The following is a 12,852-nucleotide window of genomic DNA, read 5'->3' on the forward strand; positions in this document are numbered from 1 at the left end:
CTTTGACTTATCTACAAATTTAAAAAAAACATATTTTATGGTGGCTGGCCCTAAGAATACAACATTCTGTAGCCTTTCAGCACAGGGACAGATTTTAACCAGATTGGAAAAATGTTCATAATTGGGATTGCTACTTAACTCGGGTTTTAGCTGGAAACCTTTAACTTAACAAGCATTGGCGTAGCCAATAGGTCTCGCCTTTGAGAAAGTATAAGTATTTTGCCATGGAGCACGGATTTTCACTTTTATTTGCCAGGCGCTTAAAGCTTGTTTATTTCCTCGCAGGCTGCTTATTACAACGGCTTCCTAAATATGATTTTAACTCGCTGCACCTTGTACACCTTGTATGCTGGTTTAGCTTAAATACATTTTATTACAACAAACAGTTTGGAAGAAATGCCACAATTTAAACCATATACGCAGTGACGTATATGAGAGAGTGGTGGCGTGGTATTTAATACCTTTATCGAGGGAGTGAAGGGGTTAATAGCCCATTCTGAGCTTGGCTTCTTCCGAGTCATGTCTGCTTCCCACACTCGAGAATGATCATAAACTGCATATCACACAGTGAGCATCTTTATATATAATTGTAATTACTGCTCTACTGCTGAGAATAAAGCTTATTTGGAGCAAATGCACTAAATATATATTCACAATTGGATCACTACAGCATAGTGTAACTTGCTTCAGAAAGTCCCGCTTAGTCCCTCGGGGTCACACGCCAGATGTATCACTGTACAGCAGTGGGGCAGATAGTGGGGTTATCTCACTGAATGAATGGGTTTACCCCGTGTTCATCTTGGGGATAAAACATCCTGGTTTACAACTACTGCACACGTAGATATGGCACAGTGTAACCCATTCATGCAGGGGATCAGGGGATAATAAGCTGTTTATTACATCGTCGAGGGAATGTGGGGTTGCTACTCGCGTGTTATCGCCAATGGCAATAAATGACAATACACGCTGCATATCTTCATATAACATTGTATGTTACATATGGACAGACTGACAGAGGGGTATGTGGGGTGAACGTGGCCTCTTTCATACCGCGCACCGCTCCTGCACCAGATGGACTAGCAGGTGCAATCTGAAGGGTTTGCTATTTTCTCTCCCAAACCCTGCATGTTGTACAATGCACTCAAATCGTGTGGAAACAAAACAAAACACGTGCAAAAAGACGGACACATCCGACTGATGGAAAAAGGCAACTGGGATGCAAACTGAGACCCCTCTCCTTCTAAAATTATATAAACAAAAATTCAAACAAGAGGAGCATGTGGGTAGGCTTCCGGGGCCAAAGATTTACATACACAACTGGAGGGAGGGTCGGCCGTGGGAAGAAGGCTCCAAAGCACGTCCGCTCGCTCCCTCAAGAAAAACACTGTGGGAGTGAACATTACAGATAGTAACCTGACCCACGAAGATAAAGAATGCAGCTGCCACCTTGTGCGCCGCTGCTCGCTCCCGAGAGCAAAATGCAGTGGGAGTGAACATCAAAAAAGAGGTGAGCCATTTGCATGCTTTCATTATTGAAAGACACTTCCAAGAGCCAATCCAATGTGTGGGAGGAGTTAGACCCACAAGGGGGAAACACAAGAAGCCTCGAAGATCAGTGCATGCGCGCTGGCTCAGGCTCAACCTAAAAAAAACGGGGGATCCTACAAAGGGCAATCTCTGGGCTACATGACTTTGCCAGCCGTATTGGGCAGAAGCCCCTAAAACCTTTGTTTGATATATATAAGGCTAGATGTATTACGATGGCCACTTTTGGCTGTGAGATTTGGTGGTATGCAACTATTGATCATGTTCAGGTGACTGAAAACAAGTTCTTAAGGAAGTTGCTGACTGTGGGACAGGGAATTCCCGCTGAAATTATCCATGAAGAATTGGGCATGTCTTTTAATACAGATTTTATTCGTATTCGCCCGCTTTTACTTTGGTGTTCTGTGTGGTACAAGGAGGACTTAAATTTTAATAGGCTCCTTCTTCAGGATTGTTCATCATTAGATAATGTAGCTCAGATACTGTGGTTGCAATATCATAAGAAACCTTTTAATGAACTAGGGCAACCGGGTTTATTTACGGATCCTAGGGGCATAGTGAAAAATGATCTTGTATGGGTCAAGCAGGCTTTCTCCCAGAGGGCGGCAGCCGAACGGTAGAACTCTGCTCTGTTAAAGCAACCTATGCGCAGGTATGTAATGGTTAAATCTGTCATTAGAATGGAGGCTCACCTCCTCCTGGACATGCCTAACCAGCATTGTTGCCTGCGGACATATCTGAGGCTGGATATATTCCATCAGCTTATGAATCCAGAAAGGGGTCTGGTTTCAACCATCGGACCAGCTTTTCTGTAGTTATGATAACTCTTCAATTTGTGATAGTATGTATCTAGTGCTCATTGGTCCAAAGTATTCCATTCTTCCCCAAAAATACCTAAGACCCCTTTTGATTCTTGAAAAATTCATTTGAAACAACACGGAAGATACCAAGTGTCTTAAGAAAAAGGAATCACTGCCTACTTTTGGTATGTAGACTCATAAATACCTACTGGTTATTTTAGTGACATAGGAGAGAAAGAAGATGCTCTTACTTCAAGAGAGAAAACCCATCAGCCCACCGGTCGGCGGAGCCTCATCATCTGGGTTTTTTTAAAGGAATGATGTCCACTAGTCATTCCCTCAGTGTATCTGGTGAGGATGGCTAGGATTGGATCATCATATAGAAAAAACCTTTCAAAGAGAAGACGAGTGTCATACAGGCTGATTGGGTGGGTTGCAGTGCTCAAAAGAATTTTGTGAAACAGAAGTGGTGACAAAATGTTTAAAAATGCCTGTTTTGATGTCTAACGAACAAGTTTATTAGGAGTGACCATCAGAACGGCATATCTAAAAGCAAAGTGTATATAGTTTTTAAGAAGTATAACTATTTATCATGGATGTAAAATGGTCGACATGTTTCAGCCCATCCGGGCTTTCATCAGGACCTACGATATACACTACTGCAACAGTTATCACAGACAGTGATAAAAACAAAAAATTGTGTTGACCTACCAATTGTCTGGTCTATAAATCCAGGAACTCTCCCATCACTGTAGGGAGGAACAGCCTCACCTTGCCTGGCACTCGCTCAGGTCAAAGAGGCCACGCACTGTCCGTCGTTACCTCGGTCTGGAACTGAGCCGAGGGGAAGGTCAAAAATTCAGACAGATTAGACCTGCATACCTTCATCTACAGCTTTTAGCTACACCTAAACTGTACTTTTTTTGTTTCTCGTTTTTTGTCTGGCATTCTTATGGAAGTCATTAGCATTGTGTGCTCTGGTTTCAGTCCTACAACGAGGATGATGATAACTTCACATATTGCCCTACTTGGTAACTGACTGACTGAAGTGTTCCTGCTTGTTATTTAATCTAAATTAATAGCTGATGTATTTTTAACTTAAGTATATTTATTTTGTCATATTGCTGCTATTTTATGAAATGTACACCTGTATGATTTTTATCTAAAATCAAATAAAGTTTTTATTGATTGATTGATTACCTTTTGCTTTTCAGGCAGGAGAAAACAGTGAAAGCTCCATCGTAAATAAGGCGGGTCTTTTGATACTATTCAGCTGATGCTCCTGAGTCAGCCAACTCCGCTTCAAATGGGTTTCGGACATGGGAGCCAAAGGGCTCCACTGTAGGAAACAATGAGGCTCCTATCATCTCTAAATGGGATAGGAGCTCAGAGAGGTGAGTGAATGTGCATCCAACATTTTTTCTTTTTTTAATTGTCCTTCTTTTGCAAAATTATGAATTGTTGTGGCTTTCCCATTGTTTTTAATTTTAGATTTAAATGTCTAATTATTTTTGGAGTTATGCTTTATAATTCAATATCCCGGCACTCAATTGTGACAATTTAGGTCAATATTTGTTCAAAATAGGACTTACTCTGTGCATAGATCTAAGCATTCATCCACAAGCAACAATGTGGGTTCTTACAAAAAAAGGTATTTTATTAACACGCATTAGTGAGCACAATCAGAATAATTTATAAGGCAGACAAAAAATAATACAAATTTCACTGGTGAAAGCTGGCCAGGAGAGGATGGTAAATAAAGTAATGGACAATTGATATTTATATGTCCTCCTCTTCCCGATCCACAAGAGACAACAGCCGTGTTTGGAGTTATGTTCGCAACTTTTGGTTTTTAACAGCACCTCGGTGTGCTTGCTAAGTGTCTAACAAAGCTCCACCATAGAAACCTAAGAGCCTGCCTGTGCACAGATGACATATTTGTAGAGGTCTGAATCTTTTGCCTACAGGCATAAATTCACGGTCCTCAATTTGCTTAACGGATAATCTGAGCTAAAATATTTGTCTTTAATCCTGTTTCCAGCACATTCTTTACATCTATGCCTCTAAGGGTTGTATTTATTTTGGCGAAGTAAGTATTAGAATGAGACATTTTGCTTTCTCAATCTCAGGAATCTTCACCACTGTTCTAGAAATCAACAGCATCTGCATTCATAATCAATACCCAGATCACACGCCAAAATATCATGTAAAATAATGTAAACAATTAATGCATAATGGTTCTCTTGATCTTTGTCTTTAATTTCTTGACTTCCTTTGCCCAGCCAACACGTGTTTCGTCGAAGGGGAGTTTCCCACGACTTCTTCAGGCCTAAAAAGATATAATAGACGTCTTTGTCGTACATTAATTACGTGATATTTTGGTGTGTGCTCTGGATATTGATTTTGTCTTAAGGATATTGATGATCAAATTTTGAGGGCGCAGAGTGATTCCTCCTTCCTGTAGCACCGCACACACACTAAGGTCATTCTTTTCACTGGTACGTGTACTTGGAGAACCACAACTCACCTAGGGCCAGATGTAGAAAGCAAAATACCGATCACAAATGCAGAAATTCGCCGAATTTCAACGTTTGCGACCGCTAAATAGCCCTGTGCAATGTAGAGAGTGAAAAATCCAAGCGCAAAATAAGGAATCACAAAAAACAAGAGAAGTTATTTTGCAATTCCCTAAATTGCAAATTTGACCCACCGAGTCCCAAATTGCGCCTCACAAATTTCGAAATCAGAAAAAAATTGCAATGAAATGTATGTAAATCGCTTATAGCGATTTCTCCAGAAATCGCTATTTGCGGGTCGCAAATAACCAACAACTGAAAGCAGGTGGTAACCAGGTGCGCTGCATATAAACAGCCCCAGAATGCATTATGTTTCACACAATGGCAGCCCTGCAAGCAGCAGCACAGAGGACGAGGAGACGACAGGAATGCATATACAGAGCGCGCATCACCCTTTTCCAACTCACAGAAGAAGAAATACATGAGAGGTACAGTCTTCACTCCACTACCATCCTAGCCTGATACGTGACCTGCATCCAATCCTGGAGCATCAGATACGCAGGGCGCACGCAATTCCACCACATGTGCAGGTCCTGTGTTCCCTGCACCTACTTGCATCAAGTAGTTACCAGGGGGCGATAGCTGTAACTGGAGGTGTCTCAAAAGTTGCCTGTCACACTTCTTCAACACCTTCCTGGATGCCATGCTTCAAAGAATGCACCATTATATCCGGTTTCCCACCACACAAATGGAACTGCATAAGACAAGGATGGATTTCTATCAGATGGCCCAATACCCCCATGTCATTGGGTGCATTGATGGGACACATATTGTAATCTTCCACCCTCTGCTACTGAGTACGTATATCGGAACAGGATATCATATCATTCAATCAACGTCCATGTCATTTGTGATGCATCACACATTATAACTGATATAGTAGCAAAATTCCCAGGAAGCACGCATGCCTCCTACATCTTCAGGCACAGTGGAATCTATACACGTCTGGCTGGGGTGAATTTGGAGAAGGATACCTGCTAGGTAAATGCATGTGACACGATCTGAAGTATACCTTGGATATATCTGTTGTTGCCTGTGAGTGATGTTTCATCCTTTCCCATTTAGGTGACAGTGCATATGCAGTGCGTGCATTCATACTCACCCCATTCCTCAATCCATCTACCCCAAGTGAGAGGAGATACAATGCTGCCCATAAGTCTATGCGGAATGTGGTGGAGCGGACATTTGGACTCTTGAAGAGCAGGTTCCGCTACCTCAACAAAAGTGGAGGTGCATGGCAGTACCGCCCAGAGATATGCTGCAAAATCATTGCTACCTGTGCCATGTTACACAACCTGGCCACTAAGAAGGGAACACCACTGGAAATCACAGATTCGGACTCAGAGGATGAGGAATGTCCACAACCACATCACAGAGCTGTAGTTGTCGTAGGAGCCGCAGATGGGAGACACAGACGTGCTGAGATCACACGCAACTATTTCTAAGTAAGTAATGACACCAAGCCAATACTGATATTTGGATAACAGTGTTTTATTGTCCTTACATCAGGCAATATGTATGCACACCACCTCACAATACTGGCCTCTGTGTGCCTTGAGCTGCCCAGCGTGGTATTCCACACTGCATGCACATTGTCAAGCACTGTCACTGGGTCACATGTGTTACCTCACCCATCAGCGAATGCCAGCCACAGCATGGACTTAATTTTTGCGCACAGCAGTGCTTTGCTCAATGTGCACACTTCCCTCCCTTGACGAATGTTCTGTTGATGGCCCTTGCCTTGCACTACGCCATCTGGGCTCAGCAACAGGTGGAGTTATACTGCTGCGGCTGGTGACCTCCTCACTGTCTCCACCATCCCCAGACCCTAAGGCAGCTATGTTGGCTGTCTGAAGCAGTTCAACAGCAGTGGTGTCTTGCACCAACCCCCTAGCAACATCCTGGCTGCAGTGGGCCATTTCCTCTTGCATGGTAACTGTGCGTCTGCTCAAGACAGATGTAGCATTGCATAGGTGGTTGACCCCCTTTGTGTATCCATCCATGCGCTGTTTTTCCCTGTGCCTTGCACCACGGTCACAGTGCAATTTGCTACATAACTGCCGTACTGCCACAGTCATGTCCCTCATGCACTCTGCATTAACCCTCAGCAACAGTGGTGTTCAGTTCATTGGTTCAGTTCATTGATGCTCTCCTCAATATCCCTCATGTTCTTGTTCAGAGACACCAGCTGCCGTTGCATTGTTTTCATTTGCATGGTGCCCTCAAGACCCGCAAAGACACTGGATTCCTCACCCTGCTCAGACAGACTGTGTGCCCTTGGTCTGCGTCGGAGACCACTGGTGTGGCTATGCTGCATGGATGACTGTAGGCCGAGAGACTGTGCTGGCTCTTTGGTCATGGTCTGGGAGCTTCTGTGGTCTCATCTACTCCCCCCCCCCCCATCTCCTGTAGTGTTTCCACTGTGTACCTCCTAGGTCTTGGTGGTGGTGTAGGTGTGACAACTGTGGCTGTCTGAGACTCTTCCTCCCGAATATGTTGTTGCCTAGGTGCCTCATGTGTCTCCCTCTCTTCTGTCTGTGGTACAGGTTCGCCTGTGGATGCAAGATTTCCATTTACTGACTTTCCTTGCAGCATTTGTATTACATAAAATTACATGAGTTGCTATTCACACTAACTGTCCTCCGCTTGTCCTCAACACTAAAAAAGAATTCTTCAGATCTGAACTAGAGAATACCAAAAATCGACCTCGCAAGCTGCTCGACTTGGTCAAACATCAATCCAACAAACTAGCGAAAACCACCAAAGAAACACCCAAAACCCTAATATCAAGCGAGGAATTCTCTTCCTTCTTTGCGACAAAATCACTGCCCTTGGAAATGAACTTAAATTCACTACTCACAACCAAAACTAAAATCTGCCTGCTCCACCTTCTCTCTCTGCGCTGTCCTCCCAAGCCACACCCAAAAACCTAGTGCACTGGTTCAAATTTAAAACCTATGATGAGCATTCTATCTCGAAAACTCTTGCCTCCTTAAAACCGAACAATCACTTCAATGATCCTCTCCCCTCTAACTGCCTAGCTGCCGCCTCTCAGGCCATCATCCGAACTCAATAATCAACGCCTCTCTCCTACAGGGCTCAATTCCAGACTCGCTCAAAGCTGACCAAGTTATCCCCATTCTAAAAAAAAACAACGCTGGACCCTGTCTCTGCCGAGAACTATAGGTCCATATCCAACATCCCTCTCATTGCCAAAGTTCTGGAAAAATGTGTGCAACAGCAGCTAAGCCTACACATCAACAACTTTCACCTGCTTGATGACTTTCAATCAGGGTTCAGACCTGGTCACAGCACGGAAACCACCCTCCTCCACATAGTGGGTGACGCCCTCCAAGCCCTCGACCAAGGCAAAACTTGTCTCCTAATCCTCCTAGACCTGTCTTCTGCCTTTGATACGGTTAACCACAAAATTCTCTTAGAACGTCTCAAACTTAGGATGTGGTTGAACGACACGGTCCTTGAATGGTTTAGGGGGAGGGTTCAGGACAGGTTGTGCATTCATCTTACCTTGTCTGGTGTTGTGTCAGGGTGAGCTGTCCACTTCTTCTATGCCACTGATGGTCTCAGGCTGGAGGCTGTACTCCACCAAATCATCCAGGGGTGTTGTTGCAGGCTCTGTAGATGGTCTGCCACCTGTCTTTTTTGCTTGCTTCAGCCTGTCTGCTACCCTCTCCTACGCCCTGGAGCGCAAGTCATACCAGCGCTTCTCCAGTTCGCCGATGGAGTGCTGGGTGACCCCAGTGGCACTGATCTTGACTTCTATCTACAGTCAGATCTTTCTCTTCTGCAATTCTGGTACATGCAGGGATTTCTTGCCAAATAACTGGTCATGTGTCTTCACCACTTTCTCAATTAGGACCTCCAACTGCTTTTCACTAAACGTGTGCTTCCTTTTCCTTTTTGCAGACTAATTTCCCTTCTCCTGTGTGTCCATCCTGTCAGTTGGTGTCTGCCTGAACACTCCTGTGCAGCTCCTGGGCGTGTGCTCCTGCTCTCTGCCTCTCCCACAGCTTCAGACACTCAGTATCAGCATGGGCGTGGCCACTTCCTGTATGTGATGTCATCAGGAAGCACCTGAATCACAGATTCGCTAATTTGCGATTATTTTAATTGCGATTTTGCAAATACTGAATCTGTATTAACGATTCGGTATGGGGGTTTGCGAGTTTTATGTAATCGCTATTTATTTACGATTTTTTATCTACATAGCGGGTTGCATATTCTCAATAGCGATTCGGTAAAAATCGCTATTAAGCCCTTGCAAACATATTTTTGCCTACAACTTCCCTCAAGTGCTTATTCACCCCACTTTACTAGCATCTGCATTCATTACTAATGCTGCAGGACCACAGTACAAAAGGTTTCAGATGGAATCTCCGTACAATCACTAGTAGTGCCAGCATCCCCAGGACCTCCGGATTGCGATTAAACATAACAAGCCTGGCAGGTGCAGACAGCCATTTTGTTATTTTCTTGTTTGGCTTTCCTTTCTCTCGGTCTGTAAGCTATCTAGTAGTCAGTCATTTCCACCACCTGGCAGCCTGTAAGTACCGTATTTATTGGACAGATTAATGTAGACAGCAAGGGCTGACAGTTCTATTCAAGAATCCTTTAATTCCCACTTCTTTGGTTGAATCATTAATGACCATTTTGACTGGAGTACACATAGTTTGCTTTTAAAATTCCAGGAGGACAGCTCAGTGAGTTGAACGTCTGCCACTGGGATAAAGTTCTGATGATGTCAGAAGTTCAAGCTGCATGCTAACTCAGTCCTCTGTCCTCCTGAGTGGAGGTAAACTGAGTACCATGAACTGCATACCAATCATTATTTTTTATTTACAGTGTTTAGAAATTAAAGAAGTGTGGCTTAATAGTAGGAATAAGAGACAATTAGTTTATGAGGAGTTAAGAATGTACAACCGTCAAATAGTTTTATTATCAGAGACCCATATTTCCCACAAAGACCGGACGTTACTGGGGCAATTAGGCTATGATGTAATAGTCTGCACCATCAGGATTCAAGCAAGCCGGGCCGAAGACGGCTGAAATGCCAGAAACCGGTCCCCGGAAGCTTGTTTCCTTCCCAGTATAAGAATTGGCTTGGTAGTCTGGTCTGCCCTGTTCCCATGATGCACTGGGCCAGGGACAGACTAATTTGCATGTAGCCAGGTTCTGAGCTGGGATGGTGCAGTGAGCTAAAAAACGGTGATGGATCAAGCCCTGATCTTTGGACTGGGTAAGAGTGGTCTGCTTAATTCAGACACTCTGTTCATCACCACCCCCTTTCCTGAATCATTTTGTCCACCATAAGCGTGGAAGGGTATACTCAGATGTGAGTCCCTTGCTCATTGCACCATCAGGATTCAAGCAAGCCGGGCCGAAGACGGCTGAAATGCCATAAACCGGTCCCCGAAAGCTTGTTTCCTTCCCAGTATAAGAATTGGCTTGGTAGTCTGGTCTGCCCTGTTCCCATGATGCACTGGGCCAGGGACAGACTAATTTCCATGTAGCCAGGTTCTGAGCTGGGATGGTGCAGTGAGCTAAAAAACGGTGATGGATCAAGCCCTGATCTTTGGACTGGGTAAGAGTGGTCTGCTTAATTCAGACACTCTGTTCATCACCACCCCCTTTTCTGAATCATTTTGTCCACCATAAGCGTGGAAGGGTATACTCAGATGTGAGTCCCTTGCTCATTGCACCATCAGGATTCAAGCAAGCCGGGCCGAAGACGGCTGAAATGCCAGAAACCGGTCCCCGGAAGCTTGTTTCCTTCCCAGTATAAGAATTGGCTTGTTAGTCTGGTCTGCCCTGTTCCCATGATGCACTGGGCCAGGGACAGACTCATTTGCATGTAGCCAGGTTCTGAGCTGGGATGGTGCAGTGAGCTAGAAAACGGTGATGGATCAAGCCCTGATCTTTGGACTGGGTAAGAGTGGTCTGCTTAATTCAGACACTCTGTTCATCACCACCCCCTTTTCTGAATCGTAATAGTGTGTTCAGCATTGAATGTCTCAGTACGAGGTGTTGCTATTTTTAAACAGAAACAATTTAGAGTAGAAGTTGCTAAAACTGCTTTGGATAAAGGGGAAAGATGGGCTATTGCTCAATTAGTTTTGGAAAATTGTAAATATACATTCTGTGTTATATATGGACCAAATATAGACGATCCTTCTACTATCGACCGGTTGAACATTGAGCTGTTGGAATGGGAAGGAGAGCGCACAGTTATGGGGGATTTCAATTGCATAATGAATTATGACATACACACCACAAGACGGGGAGCTTTCCAGCGGATGCGTAGGTCACGCGCTGCCAATAGAGAACTGGGGCATATACACAATATAAGGGATACATGGCGCACAATGCACCCTAATGTAGCAGGGTATACTTATTACTCTGCACCACATAAGCTATGCTCACGTTTAGATATGGCTTGGGTTTCAGATAAGATCTTAGAAACCAGCACCATGGAGATATGCCCAAGGGTCACTTCTGACCACAATCCTATCCTTCTTTCTTTTAATATTTCACAAAAAAGGCAGGGTCCAAGGCCTTTCTTATTCCCCAGATATTTATTCTCAAACAAAGAGTTTATCTTACAACTTAAGAAACATCTAACAGAGTTTAATGAAGTAAATATCAATTCTGCTTCACCTACTGTGGTTTGGGACGCCTGTAAGGCCAGTATAAGGGGGTTCACGAAACAGTTTGTTTGGAGACAGAAATTAGAGTGTAGGAAAGTAACCGAAGCGACGATTACTAATATACAGTCACTGGAAAGTCTACTATAAGCGGAGGCTCTAGGTCAGGGTTAAACAAATATAGCTGAACTGTGTTATAAATTGGTGAATTTAAAATCTGCTTTCAAAGCCATGTTCAGGTAAAAAAAAAGTAGTGTAAAATTGCATAAATATCATCTGTCTCCATATGAGAGTGGGAATAAATTGGTAAGATTTTAGCATATAAAGTGGCGGATGATAAGGCTAAAACATTGATAAAGATAATAAAGGGATCTAATAATTTGATATATAGCCAGCCCACACAGATACTGGAACAATTTGTCAATTACTATAGAGCCTTGTATACTCCAGAAAGCCATCCTACTATGAATAATATACAAAGGTACTTGGACGCTAATATAATAAAGAATAGGGAAATAGAAGGATTTGATTTATTGACTGAGAATAAAACCATTGCAGAAATCAAACTTGCAATTGCTGCCTTGCCATCAGGTAAAGCTGCCGGGGAAGATTCGTTACCACTAGAACTATACAAACTTTGTACGGATGAACTACTTCCACTTTTTAGCCAAGTAATCAGCTTAATTGGGGCAGGCGGAAAAGCCCCTTACTCGTGGAAAACTACAAAGATTGTATTTTTCTTTAAAAAAAAATAAGCCAGCTGATGAGTGCGGGTCATATAGACCCATCTCACTCATAAATATTGACGCAAAAGTGTTTGCTAAAGTTTTAGCCACACAACTGGCGCCATTCATCCTGAATTTGGTAACTCCTCAACAGCACGGATTTGTTATGGGCAGAGGTACAACAGCTCATGTAAACATGGCTATAACAGCATTTGATGTGGCAGAGACAAATTCCACCCCACTCGGTATGATACTGTTGGATGCTGAAAAAGCTTTCGACCGAGTGGGGTGGGATTATCACTGGGCAACAATGACAGCCCTTGGTTTTAAAGGTCAATATCTAAGGTGGATACAAGCTCTATATGACCATCCAACTGCTAAAATCAGCTACGCAGGGATGATATCGCCTAATTTTATAATATCTCTGGGTGCTCGGCAAGGGTGCCCTTTGTCACCCCTGCTGTTTGCACTTTCTATGGAGCCGTTTCTCTTTGCTTTACAAGCTCAACCTCGAATAGCTTATTTTGATTTTGGTCCAAACTCG

This window comes from Lissotriton vulgaris, chromosome 9 (assembly GCF_964263255.1).
Source record: "Lissotriton vulgaris chromosome 9, aLisVul1.2, whole genome shotgun sequence".
NCBI classification, from domain to species: domain Eukaryota; kingdom Metazoa; phylum Chordata; class Amphibia; order Caudata; family Salamandridae; genus Lissotriton; species Lissotriton vulgaris.